The sequence below is a fragment of the Acinonyx jubatus genome, chromosome D3 (genome assembly GCF_027475565.1).
Source record: "Acinonyx jubatus isolate Ajub_Pintada_27869175 chromosome D3, VMU_Ajub_asm_v1.0, whole genome shotgun sequence".
NCBI classification, from domain to species: domain Eukaryota; kingdom Metazoa; phylum Chordata; class Mammalia; order Carnivora; family Felidae; genus Acinonyx; species Acinonyx jubatus.
In genome coordinates, this window is record NC_069392.1 from 13,220,823 (window position 1) to 13,242,533 (window position 21,711).

A 21,711-nucleotide genomic window follows, 5' to 3' on the forward strand; every position below is an offset into this window, starting at 1 on the left:
ATGGGAGGAAGAAGAAAAATAAAATAAAAAAGGAAAACAGCAAAAGCCGGAAAGAAATTGGAAAAACTGGAGCCCCAGTGCTCTGCTAGTGAAGAATGCAAAATGGCGCGGTTGCATGTAAAATGGAAACCAGTCTGGCATTTACTCGACAGGTTAAACAGAATTACCGCGCGACCCGGCATTTCCATTCCGAAGTGTATACCCCCTGAAATTAGAAGCAGATGTTCAAACAAAAACTGGTACACAAATTTCAGAGAGGCACCATTCGTAAGAGCCAAGGGTTGGAAACAACCCTGACGTTCACCAGCAGATAAACAAAAGGTGATATACGCATGCAATGGAATAGTCTTCAACCACACACACAAGGATGAAGCACTGAGAACATGGTGCTGAGGGAAAGAGTAAGTCATAAAAAGCCACAGATGGTAGGGTTCTGTTTATATGAAATGTCCAGGATAAGCAAATCCATAGAGACAGAAAGCAGATTGGTGCCCAGAGATGGGGCAGAATGGGGTGCAGGGGAGGGGGGAGGGGAGGCAGAATGGGGGGTGACCCCTAATGGGTAAGGAGTTTTGGTTTGGGGTAATGAAAATGTTCTGGAGTAAATAGTTCTGACGGATGTACAACAATATGGATCTATTTAATGTCACTGAGTCACACACTTCAGAATGGTTAAGAGGTAAATTTTATGTTATGTGTATGTAATAATAATAATAATAATAATAATAATAATATGGAGCTAGGGAGGGAGGGCCAGCCAGCTGGTGAGGGAGCTGGATAATGTGTTAATACTGAGAACAATCAATAGACCATCCTGGCTGCAGGTGGGGAAGGAATGGAAGTGAGCAACACGTGGGGGGGGGGGGTGGGCAGTGGTCCTGGAGACAGATGATTTGGACCAGGGGGCACAGTGCTGGTGGAGAAGAGTGGGCAGATCCGAGTGATATATAGCAAGAGCGTTATTGAGGGCACGCCAAATAGGCCTACTCTGTCCCCTCATATACATTTGTGCACTTATTTATGGAGCTTGGAGGAAAGTATGTGTCCTCGCAGGGATGCTGGGAAGCATGCGCGAAGAAGACCCTTGGATTCAATTTTTTATTCTTCTCGCTGCCAGACCTGGAGCAAAGAACTTCATGTCTTTGTGTTTCAGGTTTTCCCCCTGTAAAATCAGGACCCTAAGGCCTACTTTATAGATCGCTGTGTAGAGACGGGAAGGGATAAGCATATACAGCACCTGCCCTAGCTAATCTTCTGGAATTCTTGGGAGACCCACATGAGCTGCTAACCTTTCCAAGAACACAGATCACCTAGGGAAGCAGCCCACACTGCTGGGGCTGAAGTCACAGTTTGGGGAGGCAGGTCCCTTGAAGAGATTCTCCAAAAGCGGTGATTTTATAATCTCAAAGGTAATAGATTACAGTTGTTAAGGCTATGATAAAAAGGCAGAGGACTCTAGGAAACGGCGGCGTAGCGTAGATGAAAAGCAAAGTCCCCCCAGAACGTTACCGGCTTTCTTCTGCCCTTGCCCCGCCCCCTGCAGAGCAGCCCCGCCCCCAGCTAAGCCCCACCCGGACCCCGCCCCCGATGTTAGCGCGGGCTACGCCCCCTCAACTCCCAGCTCCCTAGGTTGGAGGCTCCCACCTGCGCGAAGCATTTGGTACCCAGGTGGGAATGGAGGGCATTTGATGGGCGGAGATGGGAGGGCTGGAAATTGACAGGGTGAGAATTGGGGAGACTAATCCCTCCCCCTCCGGTCCCCGCTCTTCACTCACCCCCTGGTTGAGGGCCTGGGCCTTTGCATAATGTAAGTACTTATTTAATGCAAGCCCCAGCTCCAGAGTTCTTCATTTGTCTTTCTGTCCTTCACATGCCAATGTGCTTCCGCCTCTTGTCTGTCTAGGTTGACGCGCCTGGAGAGGAGGGTGCTTCCCAACGGCTCCTGTTCGACCCCCAACCCCGGGCCAAGGGCACGGAGAGAAGCTGGGGCGGGGACCAGCGGGAGGAGAGAGAGCACACCATATGACAGGCTCTGGAAACAGATCCCATGCCAACTTGGGTTCTGTCCTTCTCTCCAATAAAAGGAACTTTTCGCTTGTGTGTGTGTGTGTGTGTGTGTGTGTGTGTGTGTGTGTGTGTGTGTTTCAAACACCCTCTAAAATTTTTTATTTAAAGAGACTGGTTCGTAGCCATCTGATTGGAGGCATCGCAGTGCAGAAGCGAAGCTGAGTCCGGCGCGTGCTGGCGCGCGCGCGCGCGCACGCGCGCACACACACACACACACACACACACACACACACCCCTCCTCCCGAGGTTTTCCCGAATGTATCTACTCCGGTTACAACTAGACGCGGCCCCTCCCCCACCTCGCCTTTCCCCTTCCTCCCCTCGATCTTGGGAGGAGCATTCTCTGTGTCTTCCCAAGTCCCCGAGGGGGACCTTCTATGGTGGAGTGGGGGTGGAGGGTCCTACGACGAAGACCAGAAAGAACAAATTAGATAATCAAAAGAATTATAGTAATTGCTTTCACTTTCCCCGAGCCCGCTCTGCGGATGCTCTCCCCCGCCCCTTCCCTGGCTTTCTGTCTGTCGGGAATACTCGGTCTTTCCGATCCCCACCCCTCCCCCAGACTCCTCCTCTCCTCTCCCCTCGCTCGCGCGTTCCCTCTCTTCCTCCGTTTTCTGGTGTGCTGGAACGTTCAGCGGAATATGATGAATGATCACCTGTCACGGCTTGTTTATTATAATGCAGGCAATCAATTACACATCCCCAACGCTGGCCGGCCCGCAGGAAATTTATATGCTCAGCACAAACCAATGTGAAAATGGAATCTCATTTGCCAAATGTCTTTCTCCCCGTACAGCGCGATGATTACAGTCTGTGTTTGTTTCAACAGTCGCGTACAACTGACAGTGCCATCATTTACTGCCTGGCTCAGGTCACGTTACTCTAAGGCTTTATTTATTGTGTTACGATGGCCAGCACAGGAAAAGGACAAGGGTGTCTGTCAGGGATGCCACCATGTTAAAAAGTGGGCGGGCCGGGCCGGTTCCCGGCGCGGGCGACACTGCAGTCTCAGCCCCTGCCCTGGGCTCTGCCTCCCCAGGCCTGCTCCCCCAGCATCCTTCGGCGGGGGCTTCTGGGCCCCCTGGGGGGAGGCGGCTCTGGGTGTCAGACGCTCCACAGGTTCCAGGGCTCAGATCCGAGGGACCAGCGTTGGAATTCCGGGTCTGCTACTGCCTAAGTTGTGTGTGGCCGGGGATTCACCCTCCTTATCTGGAAAATGGGAGTTTTAATACACTCCTGGCAGAAACACTGTGATGTCTGAGATATCAGAGGTGTGGATAAATGTTAGTGCTGGTGACTTCAGATCCGGCTCTGGCCAGCCTAAGGCCCACCCATCCGGAGGCAGGGAGGAGAGGTCCCATTAGAAGAGAGATGTGTTGGAATTCATGCCCTGTGTTAAAATCTCTCAGTCCTCTTCTTTCTGAGACTCGGCTGTCTCAAGATCTTAAGTTTCCCTTCCAGGTGGAGTTTAGCACTTTTGTTTCCTCTGCGGGGGACACATAGTGTGGTTTGGGGAAAATAAAATGATCACTTTTGCTCTACTTCCGTCGCTATCATTGTAAAAGTACGCATGGCAATCCCAGCCCCGCCAGCTGTGTGACCTCAGGCAGGCTGGTCCCTTCACCTCTCGGAGCCTTGCATTCCTGCCTTGCGAAGTGAAGAGTAACTTCTCAACTATCCACCCCGGTCTTGCTGGCAGGGATCCAGAGTGTCCATGGGTGTAGACGGGGTCGTGCAACCTGGAGCATGCACTGGTCACCTCTTCCCATGGGGGGTTCTGGTTGGTCTTAGAGGTTTTGCTGCATAAAGGGTTGACCCAAATTTGTAGCACTCGCAGTACTCCACATAAAGTAGGAGATCAGTAATGAGGGACAGGCAGGGTCTCACAGGTGTCTTCAGCTGCTCCCGTGTTGTATCGTTCTTTATTATTTGGTGTATTCATTTAATGGCTGTTCCCAGCATATAGTTTCTATTTGGCACATCCTAAAGGAATCAGTAAATGTTCGTGGCATTAATGGATGGATGGATGGATGGATGGCTGGATGGATGGATGGATGGATGGCTACTTAAATAAATTCATCACGAGGAAAGAAGGGAATTCATCACGGGCAAAGAAATAAATTCATCACTGTTGTGAAAGGGATGGGCCCTGGTGAAGGAATAGTTCCCACTCCTGATCTCACGGAATCAGGCTATTCTACACATGCCCAGCCTTGTGTGGGTGCCCAGCGTGATACATACTACACGTATTCAGACAATGCCCACTGGTGACAGATCACATGCACGTCCTTCTGGCTGCTCCTACTCACCCCTCACACCAACATCCCCTGGACAAACTTCCCACCATCCTTGCATCCCACATTGCCTTGAAATCTCTGTGCTTCCCTAAATGATGGGCTCCTCACGGACAGGCAGCTAGACCTCATCCCCCAAATGCCTAGCAAGGTGGCTGCTGAAAACAGATGCTTTTCAGTCAATCAGTAAAGATGATCTTTTCTATACGCTGATGTATGGAATACGACTTAGAATTCCATTAAACCATGCCACGTCAGGGGAAAAAATGATGCAGGTTCGTATTTAAAAAGCAAAAAAATTAACAGCTGCCTCATATATTTCAGTCAAGTGCTTTGGATTTGTAGAAGGGATTTCTTTCTATAAATATAATTATTAGTCGCCATGATTATAGTAATAACGGGGGCGGGGGTAGCACAGAGCTCTGCCTGCCCAGCAGGGTGGGCTCTCGGTAGAGCTGGGTATTCCCTCTGCTGACTTGCTTCACTAGTTGACTAACAGACCTTATTCCCTGGCCGAGCCGATTCATATGCGACCAATCAAGTACTGTGGGATCCTGGGGGAAAAGCAGCCTGTGTTTGCTGCTGCTTTGACAGTAGAGGCTCCAAGAGGGGCTGGCAAACAATGGGAAATGAAACATTTGAGTGGTTGCAAAAAATTCCGTGGGAAATCCCCCCTGGTGATATTTATGTGCCATGGCTGTGACAAGGGGGGCTGGGGGCTTTCGATTTCAAGGGTTCTTGAGCAGACCACAATGGTGTTCTGAGACGGCATTCCCCGGGAACAGCTCTCCGGAGCCACAGAAGGCCAGTCTGTCTGTCCAGGGAATACTGGGCCACATGCATGATGTTGGTTATGAACTGCAATGGATTGCCAGGAGCTCACCCACAGCTGTGGGGCTCAGGCCTCTGAACCTGAACCTTCTGCTGTAAAACAAATTCAGCTTAACTGCTCCCCTAGATTTTCCCTAGCCTCAAGAGCCTGGGGGCTTATATAACTGGGGGCTGCCCTCAGGCTCAGCCCCGCCTCCCGAATTGTGGGAACCTTAGTCCCCTGCAGACCACTCCCATCTAATTGAAAAAGCCAAAATCAGGGCGTCATGCACTCCCCATGGCATTTTTTCCGGGTAATGTGTGACCTTCTTCATTCCCATTTGTAATGGACATTTATTTGTCTGTTGCTGCCCCCACTCCCACCCTTATTAAGAGAATAAAGTGGACTGATATTAACCAGTCTTTGCTTTGCTTTCCCTAGAACTGAGACATATTCAAGACTGCCCACTGTTGCTAATGTCCTGCTGCTGCTGCTGTGATATATGTGTTTATAGATCAGCTTAAAGGTGAGGTTTATAGCTTCTTAGAAACACTTAGGGGGTAAGAAAACCGAAACTTCTGGGGATAAATAACTTGCCTGTGGGTATCGGGTTGGTCCTGAGGTTTCAGCTGCAAAATGACAAGCTCCTATCTAAAATGGACTTAAGCCAGATCCAAGGTGTATTGGATTGTTTAACTGAGAAGAAAGAGTTTTATTAGCTTCAGGCACGGCTGGATCTAGGCCCTCAGTGAAGTCTTCAGGAATTTGCTTCTCTTTGGCTCTTTGGCTCTGCTTTTCCCTGTATTGGGTTCATTTTTATTTTTTTAATATTTCTTTAACGTTTATTTATTTTTGAGAGAGAGAGAGAGAAGAGCAGGGGAGGGGCAGGGCGGGGGGGGGGGTGGGGGGGACAGAGGATCCGAAGCGGGCTCCATGCTGACAGCAGAGAGCCTTATGCAGGGCTCGAACTCACGAACCTTGAGATCATGACCTGAGCCAAAGTCGGACACCTAACCAACTGAGCCACCCAGGCCCCCCTGGTTTTGTTTTTAGATGGGCTCTCTCCACCCTTTTACATTTTCCTGAAGTCAAATCCAAGCTTTTTCCTTGGATGAGGGTTAGGTCCGGTGCCATCTGATAGGTCCAGCTGCCCGTTGCTAAATCAATGACTATGGCAAGGGGGACAGAATGACCTGATTGCCCAGGCCCCAGTCATGTGCTCCCTGCCCAAGCACAGCCAAACCACATGCATGCAGCAAGAGTGAATGGGTCCCCAGCGAATACTGGACGCTTTTACCAGAAGGAGGAATGAACACTGTCTGGGCAGGAAGACCTGATGTCCTATACTCCCATGTCACGCTGTCAGGAAGGGGCAGGCCAATCTGCCCTCTACCTTCTCCATGCTGTGGGAGACCACCTCAAGGACCCCCTGATGCTCTACCCTCCCTGGGACTCCAGCTCAATCCTGCTGCGTGAATTCATGCTGGTCGGCAGTTTTCAAAATGTGCATCTTGGGAGCTTGCGGGAGGGAGGAAGAGAGTGGAGGGGAGGCAAAGAGGATGGGTGACAGAACTCAGAGGCTGTGCCTACAGGACCCCTCCTTCTGCCCCTATTTCAACCACGCGGCAATCAATTCTTGTGTCCGTTCGTACCTTCCGTTCCCTTGTACGCTCTCATTTCAAGAAACAGCTCCTCGTATTTTTACGGCTTGAAAATCAAGTGATTTTTCCACAACGCTTGCCCTCTCACTCATTCATAAATGAGGAACAACAGCTCAGAAAGAGGTGGGAACTTGACCAAGGCCATGCAGCAGGACAGTGCAGAGCGAGTCCGAGAAATCACGCCTCTGGATGCCCACCATCTCCTGCCCTTCCCACCTGCAGGGCTGCAGGTGGGTTAGAGATCTGTAGGCTGAGACCACCACATGCACCCCCGCCACACAGGGCTGATTTATTAGCCAAAGAGGCAGATCTTAACACTAATGGAGCAGTTTCCAGAGCAGAGCAGAAAGAGGGAAGCTTTTCGAAGCTTTTTGTCTAGTCTCTGGGCACAGGCAGCCACGGGGGACTCACTTTGTAGGTAGGATCCTACCAGAAGGGAGAACAAAGCCAGATTCCTGCTACTCCCTCCTCATTCAGGGGGCTTACATCACCGTTCCAGAAGAACCTTCGTGAGTAAGCCATGTGCTTCTGTTCAGGATGTTTACAAACAACTAACTGTTCTGCTTTGCGCTCCAGGGTCTAGGGAGCTGGTCTCCTGGCACTGGCCCTGCCCCATATTTCACACACACCTTTGTGCAGCAAGGGCCACTGCTAATCATCAACTAACCCTTCTGAGTGCTTAGTTGTTCCCGGAACTGTGTGCTAAGTGCTTGACAGGTATCATGTCATTAAATCCTCCCGTAGGTACTATTGTTACCCTCATTTTACAGGGGAGGAGACAGAGGTGCAGAGGGATGAATTAATTTCTTCAAGGTCCTCAGAGAGCTTCAAACTCAGGCAACCAGAGTCAAGCGCGTGAGCTCTTAGGTACCTTGCTACGCAGGACGCATGGTGAGCGCTTCGGACAAGGAAGAGGTAGACTGTCACCACACCGGCACACAGACAGACAGAAAGTTCCCTGCTTCCTTCATTCAGTCCCTTCCTTCTACCACCCAGGGGCTTCTGGCGGAGTCTGAGGAGCTCTGGGTTTCCCTTTCTCCTTTTCTCCCACACTCTCTGCCCCGTGGCTTCAGCAAACACGCACAGGGGATTCCAGGGAGAGAACTATTATATTACTGAGTGGGCACGGCTCATAAGGTGCCAGCGGAACACGGGTAAGTCAGGTACAGAGAGGCACACGGTCTCATTACTTAGCCTACCTTGCAGCAGCTTATTGAATTAGTGCGATTCGTAACATCTTCAACTTGGATCTCCTCCAGGCCAGCCAGCTGGTGCATTCAGTACTACTCAGCTCGCCTTAACTCAATTAACTAAGCCGGGCTGAGCCGGGCTGAGCTGAACTCAACAAGTATTTCTTAAGCACTGAGCTGGCTGCAGGGGGAAAAAAAAAAAACAAAAAAAGAAAAAAAGAAAAAAAAAAACCCAAAACACAAAACCAAAAAAAACAAAGGAGGGTAAGGTGCAGACTCCACCAGACGCGGCCCTGACGGAGATGCCCTGCGTTCCCAATGGCATGATATGGCACCCTCACTTCTCAGGGCCACCTTCGCGGTGCTTCCCATGTCGGCACAAGCCCCCTGGGTTGTGATGTGCTGCTTCCTATTTTTCTTTAAATAAACGAACTTTCCTTTAAGCAAACTAATTTCCTTCTTTAAGCTTCATGTTTAAAATTATTAAAACAAAAGTGACGACATAAAATCAAGCATTTTGAAGGGGACGGTTCCGGGGGCATTCGGTACCCCCACGGAGTTGTGAAACCACCACCTCCTCCGTCTCGTCGCCAAACATTTCCACCACCCCCCCCACCGAAATAAAACCCCACAGCCGTGAAGCAGTGTGTCCCCAACCCCACCTCCTCCAGCCCCTCACGGCCGCTAATCTACTGTTGGTCCCCGTGGGTCTGCCTGTGCTGATTTCACACAGATGGAATCATACAGTGTGTGGCCTCTTGTCCTTGACTTCTTTTACCCAGAATCATGTTTTCAGGGTCCATCCACATGGGAGCATGTATCAGTATTTCATTGCTCTTTATGGACAAATGATATTCTACTGTATGGATAGACTACATCTTACTTACCCATTCATCTGCTGATGGGCATTTTGAGCCAATTCTGCCTTTTGGCTATTGCGAATAGTACTGATAAATAAGGGTATTTTATCTATTTATTTTATTGAGGTATCACTGACATAACATTGTGAAAATCTGGAACGCTTCACGAATTTGGGTGTGATCTTTAGGGCAGAGGCCATGCCAATCTCTGTAGCGTTCAGATTTTCATAGATGTCCTGCCGAAGTGAGGACATAAACTCAGGGAGTTTATTTAAAAAAAATTTTTTTTAACGTTTATTTATTTTTGAGACAGAGAGAGACAGAGCATGAACAGGGGAGGGGCAGAGAGAGAGGGAGACACAGAATCTGAAACAGGCTCCAGGCTCTGAGCTGTCAGCACAGAGCCCGATGCGGGGCTCGAACTCACCGACCGTGAGATCATGACCTGAGCTGAAGTCGGACACTTAACCGACCAAGCCACCCAGGCGCCCCTCAGGGAGTTTATTTTAAAAGGAAATTACTGTAGGGCCACCTGGATGGCTCAGTCGGTTAAGCGTCTGACTCTTGGTTTCGGCTCAGGTCATGATCTCACGGTTTCGTGAGCTCGAGCCCTGCATCGGGCTCTGTGCCGACAGCATGGGGCTTGCTAGGGATTCTCTCTCTCTCTCCCTCTCTCTCTCTGCTCCTCCCCTGCTATGCTCTGTCTCTCTCAAAATAAATAAACTTAAAAAAATAAATAAAAGGATGCTACTGTCAATAGGAACTTCTATTTTTGAACTGGCAGTCAAATAGATACATAAGTATGAGGAGTAAAAAGTTCACCTGCAGAGCACATAAAACCACCCCAGGCTCCCCCAGATACAGCTATAAACATTCCGAGCGGGTACTGGATGTGGCTGGCCTTGAGTCTGCAACCTGGCTTTGCCATCTGTTTGACTCTGGGCAAATGTTCCTGTCCTCCCCCTGCCTCAGTCCCCTCCTCTGTAAAATGATAATACTTGTGAGCACTTCCTCCCGCAGCTGTGAGAATTAAAATCACGGACACAATGCTCAGCACCGTCGGACACACAGTCAGCACTCAATATGTGAAAGCTGGCAGCCGGGCACCCCGTCCTGTACCCAGCGACGGTAACAGTCCTGGGAGCTAACAAAGCAAGCGTCCTGCTGCGTGCTAGGAGCCGGGCGAAGTGCCTGGCCTGCGTTATTTCACGTGCACCCACAACGTCCTACGAGGCCGATGTTGTTACCCCCGTTTTGCAGGTCAGAAAATAGGCAGAGAGAGGTGGTGCTGGGAGTGGAAGGTCGCACGGCTAAAGACTTGAGCTCTCGGGAAAGTTTAAGGGCGACATGAGAAGCGACCAAGAGCCCGCTGGAATGTCAGGGCTGTTCCCGGGCAGAGGTGATTAACTGTAAAACCAGTGCCTGGGCCCTCGAGATTGCCGACCTGGCAAGTCACAGCAAACCTGGCCTGCGGGTTCCGCCCCGCTGGAGTCCTCCTGGCTGCGTCTCTGTCCTGAGCTGCTCCTTGTCAGGTCTGCCAAGACAGGGCTCCCCCAGCACCGGGTCTAGGACTTCACGTCTTTTCAAGGGGACTCGCCTCTCCCGGTTAATGGCCTTTCCTGCCCTCCCCATACCCCGTCATCTCCCAGTGTCCCCAAAGCCGCCCCTTTGCTCTGCAATCTCTCCCCTTCCACGCTGTGTCTGAGCCCCCGAAACTGGCACGCAGCCTCCCACTAATTATCCACCGCTTGTGCAAAAATGAGCGCCTCTCAAGTTCACACCCACCCCGTACACCTTCGCCGACCGGGCTGGGCATGACCGACCGTTTCGGTCCGCGTGGGGAATCTGGTCTCGTGCGAGGGTGGCACTTAGCATCGGGGTCGCGTCCGTTTCCTGGGGCTGCCATGACATAGGGTTCCAGGCCGGTGGCTGAACAAATGTATCCTCCCAAGATCTGGAGCCCAGCAGCCTGAAATGAAGCTGTCAGCAGGGCCATCCCCCCTCCCTCCGGGAGAGGATCCTTCCTTGGCTCTTCCCGCTCTGGTGGCACCAGGTATTTCATGGCTTGTGGCCACTGCACTCCCATCTCTGCCTGTGTTCACATGGCCTCTCCCTGTGTGTCTGTGTGTGTCCTTTTCCGTCTAAGAACACCTTGTCATGGGATCCAGGGCCCTCCCTAATTCAGCATGATCACCTCCATCCTTACCTTAACTACCCCTGCAAAGATCCTGTTTGCTAATAAAGTCACATTCCAAGACTCCAAGTAGACACAGAATTGGGGCAAGCTGCTCAACCCTCTACAGACACCTTCAAATAGAAGATGAGCCTGATAGTCTCTGTGGCAGGTTTACTGAGCCCAGTGGGTACAGACGCGAAGGGGTTTAATCTTCCTCCAAAGACCATCACCGGCCATCTTCTTACAAATCTTCCTTCCCCGGCCCTTAGTGGCACCCTGGGCAGATGTTACAGCTTTCTGGCAAGTCTCCAGTAATAATCAGGCCAGTCCAGGTCAGACCAGTTTAAAACATTCGCTTTTCCCCACCACCCTCCAACTCAGCTTTGCCCTAGGGCCTGGGAAGCCTGGCAAGCACATGGCCACGCCTCGCCCCGGCTCCTTCCTGAGGCTTCCTTACGCGTCTGGTTCCCAAAGTGCACCAAAGAGGATGATGCCACGGACAACCAAATTTGGCCAATGCACATTCAAACAACTTGCCCAGATTGTGTTTACTTTAGACTCAGTGGATGTGTGGAAGCACATCCAAGAGCCGGGGGTCTCCAAACTTGTACAGGCCAGGAAACTATTTTTCCACAGAGCCTTCTTCTGCTCTGGTATTCCCCAGAGCACACTCGGGGAAATATTAGACTATATAAAGTATTGTAAAATACAAAATCTATCCACAACTGTTATGCATGCATAGCAATAGAAGATGAGTTTTGAGTAAATAACGCCAGCTCAGGAACGAATTTTGTGATTTATTCAGAAAACTGGCTTCCGGACCACTGTGGATAAGACCCAACTTGGCCGGAAGATGTGATCCCTCGGCAGAGCCGCATGGACAGCTCAGCTGGCCAAATTTTACTCTCAGAAAGGATCAGAGAAGAAAATGCTCTGATTTCCCTAAAGCCCTGTTTCAGCAGCCAGGAGGGTGTAACTCTCATATTGAAAAGCGGGTCGTTTCAAGAAAAATTTCCATTATCGCGTAGTCCTATAATGTGTGCAATTATGTTCTGCAAATTCAACTATAAGCACTCAGCAGAATAGTAAAAATAACAACAATAACATAATAACGAGAGAAAAGACAGGATAAATGAACGTAAGCACCAGGCAGCCTTCTGCCTGCCATCCTTCTCCTGAGTAGAACGGGGGTCCATTCAGCCTCCACTGCTGCCTGCCTCTCGGCTCTCAGCATGAGTCTAGTGTTTCACTGTCTACTGTTTTCACATAGTGTGGCCTCTAAACGCTGGCCAACTTCTTCATCTGGTGTTCAACTGCCGGTCGACAACCTTCCCCAGCACCACAGACAACCTGGTAACCTTGGACTGATGGAGAAAAAGCCGTAGGCTCCCATTTAACGTCTCTCTGAGGGGTTTCGCGGGTCATCTCTGACCATGGGAATGTGTGTTCCTCCCAGGAGTTCCATAAACTGTAGAGCTTCTCTAGCACATCAGATGGGACTCCCCCGGAGTCTCCAAGCTGAACAGAATCTGGTTTTGTCCGGACCGTCAAGGCAAATATTTTCTCAACGCCAGGACTACCCCTACAACTGGCTTCTGTAGGGGCCGCCAAGGAGATAAGATTAAAGGAAAGTCAATCGACCACGGTACACCCCCCACTTCCCATTCCTTTGACACCCCTCCCCCCCCCACACACACAAACTAGAGAAAACATTTTTTAAATCTGATTGTGCTCCCTGAATGAAATAGCCCTTTAATCCTCAGGAGGCTAGTAAGGATCAGTTTATCCCCTCAGCCAATAGAGCGCTAAAGGCTGGGGTTGGGGGGCTTGGAGATCCAGAAGGCTCAGCAGCCTGGGGAACAGAGAACCAGTTCTTGCTCTCTCTCTCTCAGCTTCGTCTCCCCTGCGTACAAACTCCCCCTGCCCCCAGAAGGGTGTCCAAACTCAAGGATCTTTGTGTGCTGCACAAGGACAAGCTGAACCCTCCAAGGTAGGACCTGGTTCTCACACATCTGCAGGCCTGCCCAGCACTGAACACAGGAGGTGGCACACAAGCCAAATGGAGCTCAATGAATGAAGGGCAACTGAGTGAAAATGTAACCCGTATAACGCACAGGTACCAGATGTTCCAGTCTCAGCACAGTCTCATGTCAAAGTTTAAAAAAAAAATTTTTTTTAACTGGAGAGCAATTTATTTATTTATTTACTTAAATATATGAAATTTATTGTCAAACTGGTTTCCATACAACACCCAGTGCTCATCCCAACAGGTGCCCTCAATACCCATCACCCACCCTCCCCTCCCTCCCACCCCCCATCAGCCCTCGGTTTGTTCTCAGTTTTTAAGAGTCTCTTATACTTTGGCTGGAGAGCAATTTAAATTTTTGCCAAATTCCTAAAGGAACACCAATGCGTGCACGCACACACACACACACACACACACACACACACACACAACCAAAAAACAAAACAAAACAAAAAAATTCTAACTGGAGAAGGTACCTGGCATGTGGTAAGTACTCAATAAATGAAATTTGTTATTTAAATCCTATTGCCTTCTCCAATATTGTTTTCTTTTTTAACTTGGCCCCATTTGACCACTTGACCACTAATGCAAAAAAGAAACGTCTATTAGTTTCCTGGGGCTGCCAAAACACACTGCCACAAACTTGGTGGCTTAAGACAACAGGGCTTCATTCTCTCGCATCTCTGGAGGCCAGAAGTCCAAAGCCAAGGTGTTGATAGGGCCATGCTCCCTCCAAAGCTCTGGGGAAGACTTTGTTCTTTGCCTCGTCTAGTTCCTGGTGGCTGTCAGCATCCCTGGGGTTGTGGCCACAGCACTCCAACCACCATCTGTCTCCACATGGCCTTTCCCCGAGTGTACCTCCCCGTGTGTGCATCTCCCCATGTATATCTCCCCGAGTGTATCTCCCTGTGTGTCTCCTGGGAGGTTTTGTCATTGGATTTAGAGCCCACCCAGATAATCCAAGATGATTTCATTTCAAGATCCTGAACTTAATTACATCTGCAAAGACACTTTTTCTTTTCTTTTCTTTTCTTAAGTAGGCTTCAATCCCAGCTCAGAGCCCAATATGGGGCTTGAACTCACAACCCTGAGATCAAGACCTGAGCTGAGATCACAGGGTTGGACGCTTAACCTATTGACCCACCCAGGCACCCCAAGACACTTTTTCTAAATAGCGTCATATTCATAGGTCCCAGGGGGTCGGGATGTGAACGCATCTTTTTCGGGGAGCTACCACTCAACCCGCTACAAAATGATACTAGGTCCTTCCTCGTGTGGGTGGGGGGCGAGGAGAAGGCTGGATAATCCTGTAATTTAATTTTTTCCTTTTATCCTTGTCATGATGAACACATCAGCGCAGCAGCCAGCATCAAGTACTTGGGAGCCCAGAAGGAAAGAGAAGCAGGTGGCAGAAAGTCACTGTCGACCTCTCCTTTTCACTGATGCTCATCAACTCTTTCAATGATGCGGGTTTGCAGCCACAGAATACCTAACTGCAAGGGCTACAGCATCCTGGGGGTGGGAGGATGGGCTGCGCATAGCAGTGGGTTTCAGCTACAGCTTGTGACCCTCAGGCAGACACATCTTGGGACAGAGCATCTTGGCTTTCCCATAGAGGGTGGTCAGCTGCGTGCGTTCCTGGCTGGGGGTGGTTCAGGTTAGTTATTTACTGATACCCTGTGTTAAGATCCCAGCTTTGGCTGCGCTGAAGGGATCTGGGAGGCAGTAACTTCACTCAACTCAAATTGCAATCAGCCAGCCTCTTGGCTCATGTGTTTATCTACCCAGAACTATTTTTGGTGTGTGTTCATAGACAGCACACACCAAAGTATTTGGTATTTGAGATGCAAGCGTGAAGGATGATTAAAGTTAGCTGCTAATGAGCATGCCTAGAATAGATATATTTTGTGTGTGTGTGTGTGTGTGTGCGTGTGTGTGTGTGTGCGCGTTCCGTGTGTGTGTGCTCTGTTGAGTGTCTGCAAAGCAGATGTCTATAAATCTGCCCTCACTTGACCTTGCCAATGTCCTGGATCAGCTAAGATGTCTATGGATGAAAATGGAAACTGGCCTGTCTCAAAATACTGCCTGACCAAACATCCCAACTCCCCTATCCACATTCTACCTGTCATTCAAAGCCTAGCCCTCCCCACCTTATCAAGGAGCCTCTCTTAAATATCCTCTGAACTCCTAAAGCAGAGACAGCCAGTAGGCTTCGTCGCTAGTACTGACTGAAATCAAATTGTAAAGGATTACCTGAAGCACCATGTTGAGGAGGATACTGAGAACTCATCTGAGTTGGGATAAATGATGCTATGTTAGTTCCCTGGGGCCTGCTGTAGCAAAGTACCAGCATCTGAGTGGCTTGAAACAATGGAAATTTATCTTCTTACAGTCTCGACATTAAACACCTGAAATTAAGCTGGGGGCAGGACCATGCTCCCTCCAAAGCCTCTAGGAGAGGATACTCCCTTGCCTCTTCTGGCTTCTGGTGGCCCCGAGCAGCCCCTGGCTTGTGGCTGCTCACTCCAGTCTCTGCCTCCGTCCCCAGTTGGCTGTCTTCCCTCTGTGTCTGTGTCTCTGCATAGCATTCCCCTCTGTGTGGATGTGTGTGGTATGTCTCCCTCTGCTTATAAGAGCACCAGTCATGGGATTGGGGCCCACGCTAACGACCTCACCTTAACCTGATTACATCCACAAAGACCCCACTCGTGGTGCCCGGGTTAGGACTTCAACGTATCTTTTGGGGGGATACAATCCAATTCATAATAGACACTATTAGCAATTAGGAATGTTTTTCATGAATGAGGGAAGGAAAAGGGCCACCGATTTACCAAATGTGCCCTAGAGCACTTACTTTTGGTATCATTTAGTCGGAAATAAGCACAGGCTGCTATGACCTCTGTCATCTATCTGTCTATCTATCCATCCATCCATCCATCCATCCATCCAACTCATCACCTATCTACTCATCCATTCCCTGCCTGTCTATCTATCTAATCTTTCTACTTTCTTGTCTGTTATCAACCATTTTTCTATGATCTATCATCTACATTACCTATTTGCCTTCTTAAGTAGATCAAAATTTCCCTAAGAGCACAGATTATAGCTGTCTTAGACCATTCAGGAATGTTATAAACAAAACATCACAGACTGGGTAGCTTATAAATAACAGCAATTTGTTTCTCACAGTGCTAGAGGAAAAAAGCCCAAGATCAAGGTGTCAGCAGCATGGTTGCGTGAGGACCCTCTCCTGGCTCACACATGGCACCTTCTTGCTGTGTCCTTATGTGGCGGAAGGGACAAGGGACCTCTTTTATAAGAGTACTAATCCCATTTATAGGAGCTCCACCGTAGTGACCTAATCACCTCTCGAAGGCCCTGGCTCCTAATATCATCACCTTGAGCATCAGGATTTCAACATATGAATTCTGGGGGACACGTTCAGACCACAGCACCAGCTTAAAGCCTCTATATTTTCCCACTAACGAACCCAGAATTTAGACGGAGGAGGCACTGAAAAAAAAAAAACACTTGTTCAGTAATGAACATTCATTGTTTGGACTCTGAAATTAGGTCAGAAGAAAGGTCTCTCTGAAGTGCAATTCCCTACGGGCTGCTGAGGGTAAAGCTGGATGCCCACTCAAGGGCTGGAGGCCTGGGCTTCCTGGTCTACCCTCTGTCTTCCCAGCCCCTCCCCATGTTCTGGACATCTCATCTACCAAATCCTACACGTGTACCGGGGTATCCCCCTCTAACAGGACAGCCCTGTAATTGTTCAGCGAGATGATAGTGCCAGGCTCATCCATCAAACCCTCCTCTAATAGTCTGGTTTTCCTAATGGAATGCAGTGTCCTAAAGAAGAGAAGCATCATAATGTGAGGTTTTATGTAGGCTGGTTTCTAGCTGTGAGCTATGGAGCCGAAATGATAGTTAAATCGATGGAGAGGCACTAAGCTCTCGCCTCTGAATCTGGGCATCCGTAAAACCTGATTATTGACAGCCCTGAGTGGATGTGTTGCAGACCAGCTCTCCTAGTCCTGATTGGGGCTCCCTCTCTTCCTCCGTGGACAGGAGCAGCCTGAGAGAAATGGAGACGGAATGGCCAGCTGATTGTTTTCACAGTCTGCATGACAGACTGCTCCCCAAACAAGACTCTAGGTCAAGTGCTCTTCTCCACTCTGTGGATCTAGTGGGGAGAAATTAGCTCTCAGTGGTATTCCCAATTATGGAGAAAAGCCCGGATCTGGCCGCAATGTGTCTGGCACTGGACCAAGAGGCAAGAAGCCTGTCTTCTCCCCCAGCCTCGTGGCATGACCTTGGGAGGTGACTTGGCCTCTCATCTTCTGTCCTGCCTCCTCGATACTGACCCACCTTTTATTACTTCATAGTTCTGCTGCAGGGTAAATGAGACATGGCTCTACATCTTTTCGTCCCCCAGAAAGACCAGAGCCAGGTAATTGCAAAGGATAGCCTTTTCCTTTGTTTTTACTGCATGGGTTACTAACTCATTTTTTAAATAATGGCCAAAAGGACTGATTTATACCGTTGTTGTTGTTTCTACCCTGAGGAGCCTTGAGGCATTTTAGGGGTATTGTGTTATTGCTCACTTCTTTTAGGGAGTGTGCCCATTTCTTAGTCAGCAAACTGAGCAAAGGCTTGAAGTGAGCCACACTGATGGGCTGGAACTAATTCCTACTCCTAATCTAGTGTGGTGTTTTACTGCCAATGCATAGGTCCCCTGGGGACACTCAGGAGATACTGGCCCTGACACAATTATTAAGCCACATCTCTGTGTTCTCCCACCTTCCTTCCACGCCAGCTATGCTGACTTTCTTTTACATCTTTACAAGCACCAAGTGCTTTCCAACCTCAAACTATGCACACCTGTTCTCTCCTGTGTGGGAGGCTCTTCCTGCACATGTTTCCTCTGGCCAATCCCTACCCATCCCTCAGGCCTCAGCTGCAATGTCACCTTGGCAGTGAAGTCTTCCGTGGCCCCCACGCTTTGTCAAGTACCTCACTCTATGCTCTCATAGGCAGCGTGTTTTTCCTTTATAGGGCTTATCACACATATAACTTGGTATCTGCCTTCCTCACTAATGACGAGTTCCTTGAGGACAAAGACTTGTTTATCTCGTTCATTACTGTGACCCCAGCACCAAGAAGGCACTCAGTAAAAATCTGTAAAATGAGTGGATGGATGGACAGTGGATAACGATAGATGAATGGACAGATAGGTGGATGGATGGAGGGTAGATGGGTAAATGGAGGTATGGTGTGTGGTTGCACAGACAATGGATGGATGAATAAATGGATGGATAGATGGATGGATGATGGATAGTTGGATAGACAGAAGGATGAATGATAGCTGAATGGATAGATAATGGATGGATGGATGGATGGATGGATAAATGGATGGATGGATGATGGATAGTTGGATAGACAGAAGGATGAGTGATCACTGAATGGACAGATAATGAATGGATGGGTGTAGCATGTGTGTATAGGAGAGTGATCCAAATTACCAGTATTCATCATGGAAAGAAAGTTCTCAGTTCCAAATGTTCAGAGAACTTAAACGATGCAGACCTGGCATACATGTCAACACAGGGCCATCTCTCTCTGAGACACTGGGTAGAACCTTCTTTGCCTCATCTTAGCTTCCAATGGTAGCCACCAACCCTTGGCTTCCTCAGCTCACAGCCACATCACTCCAATCCCCACCTCCGTTGCCTCATGGTGTTCTCCCTGTGTGACTCTGTCTTCACATCACTTTCCCCCTTGTTATAGTGGACCACAGCACTAGCTTGTTATAAGAACACTAGCTGTATTGGATTAAGACCCCATCTTACCCACTTACACCTGCAACAATCTTGTTTCTAAACAAGGTCACATTCTGAAGTACTGTGGGTTGGGACATATCTTTCTGGAGGATTCATCTCGACCCATAACAATCCGTTACACGGCAACGCCTCACCCAGATGTGTATCCTAGAGATGCTCCTGTTTAGGATGATAAGAAGATGTGCGTGAGGATGTTGGTGGCCATGAGGTTTGTTACAGCAAGAAGCCAGAGGTGACCTGCCTGTCCATGACCAGGGAAATGGATAAACCAAATGTGACACATGCAGATGATGGACAAATCCACAGCAGGCAGAAGTCAGAGGCTGGATTTGCATATATTGCCATGGTTAGATCTCAAAAACATGGTGTGAAATGAAAAAAAGCAGAAACTAGACTGAGATTTATGACACAATACCATTGACATAAATCTGAAATATTTACCCAAAGAACAACATTATGTGTGTTTCATAAGCATTGCAAAGTGGGTTGGAAGGATTTATTTTGAATACACTGGAGTTGCTGCCTGTGGGAGGTAGTGAGAAGTGGTAACAGTAGACGAAGGCAAAAAATAATACGGAAAGCACAAGGGGGCCTTGAACAGACAGATGCTGCAATGGTGGCATGAACTGGCAGAGCGATTCTGGGAATGTGTGCTTCGGGTCCAAACTTTACAAGGAAGGGATTCATTAGTGACAGTTGTGCCAAGGGCTCAAGGGGTCTGGGGTCCTGCCAGCATGCACGGCAGGGACACTCAATCTGCTCTGGAACATCAGCAAAGACTTTGTGGAGGAAACGGCGCTTCCACTGGAGAGGGACCGGAGATGTGCCGGGGAAGAGAAGGACAGGAAGTTCCAGAAGGAGGGACTGTGCATGGACAAGTCCCAAGGAGAGCCCAGCCGGCCTGGATGCACCAGCCTGGAGCCCCAGCAGTCCCCGTGCCGTCACTCCCTGTGACCCCTAAAAAGGACAGAAGACAGTGCTGGCCGTGTGTGTGTGTATCGCCACTCAGACACCCATTGGGACCCGGTGGCAGAAATTAGCAAATTAGCAAATGGCCCAAATTAGCAAATGAGAAATACTTCCACGAAGCCTTGTGGATCTTCCTAGATTTCAAAAACACAGGACTTCACAAGTCTCTCTTTTCCTCACTTAAAAAAAACTTATTTATTAATTTTCTTCTAATGTTTATTTATTTTTGAAGGAGAGAGAGACAGAGTGTGAGCGGGGGAGGGGCACAGAGAGAGGGAGACACAGAATCCGAAGCAGGATCCAGGCTCTGAGCCGTCAGCACAGAGCCCCATGCGTGCATCATGACCTGAACCAAAGTTGGACGTTTAACCGATTGAGCCACCCAGGTGCCCATCGCTTTTTTTTTTTAATAAAATGTTTATTTATTTTTGAGAGAGAGAGAGAGAGAGAGAGAGAGAGAGAGAGCGCGTGCGCGCGCACACAAGTGGGGGAGGGGTAGAGAGAGGGGGTCAGAGGATCCAAAGCAGGCTCTGAGCTGACATCAGCAAGCCCGATGCGGGGCTCGAACTCACAAACAGTGAGATCATGACCTGAGCCAAACTTGGAAGCTTAACCAAATGAGCCACCCAGGCACCCCTCTTTTCCTCACTTTTGTTGGAGACACGGCATGGTTTCTTCCTGAACAAAAACATCGGTGGAGCCAATGAGAAGTGGCAGCTGACTCCAAGCTGGGGAAACAATAGGGAGGGATGGGGTGTGCGGAGGACCCGGAAGGGGTGGCCCGGCCACACGGGCAGGCCACTTAGCCTGAGACAACGCCTGCCTCTGCCCGGCTGCGGTCCCAGTGTTGACAGATCTTTCGTCTCTCAAGAGAAGCCATTACTCTGAAATCTTTTCATCTTACCCGTTATAATCTGATTTAACTAGAAGCAGGGAGCACATCACACCCACGAGGAGCGCTATGATAAAATGCGCAAAACAGAAAGTAACCAGTGCTGGCGAGGCTGTGGGGAACAGGAAACACTGTGCGCTGCTGGTGGGAACATAAAATGGCTCAGCCACTGTTGGAAAAGCCAGAAGGATTCTCGAAAGGGTAAACATGGAAACACCACGTGACCCAGCAATCCCACCCCTAGGTACATGCCCCAAAGAGCTGAGCAAATCCACAGACGCAGAAAGCAGATCAGGAACCAGGGGCCGAGGAGGGAAGGGAACGGGGATGAATGACTAACGGGTACGGGGGCTTCCTTTTGGGGTGATGAGAATGTTCCGGAACTAGGCACGGCGGTTGCACAAGATTGTGAATGTGCTACAAGCCACTGAATGGTTCATTTTAACATGGTTAAGTTTATATCATGTGAGTTGCGCTTCGGTTAAAAAAAATAAAACTGGGAAAATTAACTCAAAAAACTGGGAAAATTAACGCAAAAATTCAAGAAAAAAAGAAAGAGTGGGCCAAATGACACAAGCCTGTAGGCTGACTCTGAGGCCTGGGGGGCCTGCTGCGAGGCTTGTGGTTAGCACGAGCCCCCATGGACAATCTCACGCAGAGGTGTGGGTCAGGATCCCTATTTTCCTAGCAGGAAATGATCCCATGCTCCCTGCGGTTGGGGCCAAGGGCTGTGCAAAGCAAAGGAGGGTGACAGCTATGAAGCAGGTGGTGGTAGGAGGTCTTGTCTGAGCCAGAAGGTCAGACACGAACTGTGCATGAAGATTTCTTCAGAACTGTCACCTCCTCCCTCACGGGGCCCAGAGAAGTCGCTGTGGATTTAAGACAATTCAGCAAAGCCACATGGGGCACTTACTATCCACGA

At 49.3% G+C, this 21,711-nt stretch overlaps 1 protein-coding gene and 1 non-coding gene across 2 annotated transcripts in view; both read right to left on the reverse strand.

Moving 5' to 3' along the window:
- SPRING1 (SREBF pathway regulator in golgi 1) overlaps window positions 1–21,711 on the reverse strand; it is a 170,806-nt gene that overhangs the window by 14,836 nt on the left and 134,259 nt on the right. The window lies entirely within an intron of this gene.
- Window positions 9,031–9,135, reverse strand: LOC113595191 (U6 spliceosomal RNA). Its single transcript, XR_003415680.1, has one exon. It is a non-coding gene; the product is annotated as a U6 spliceosomal RNA (small nuclear RNA).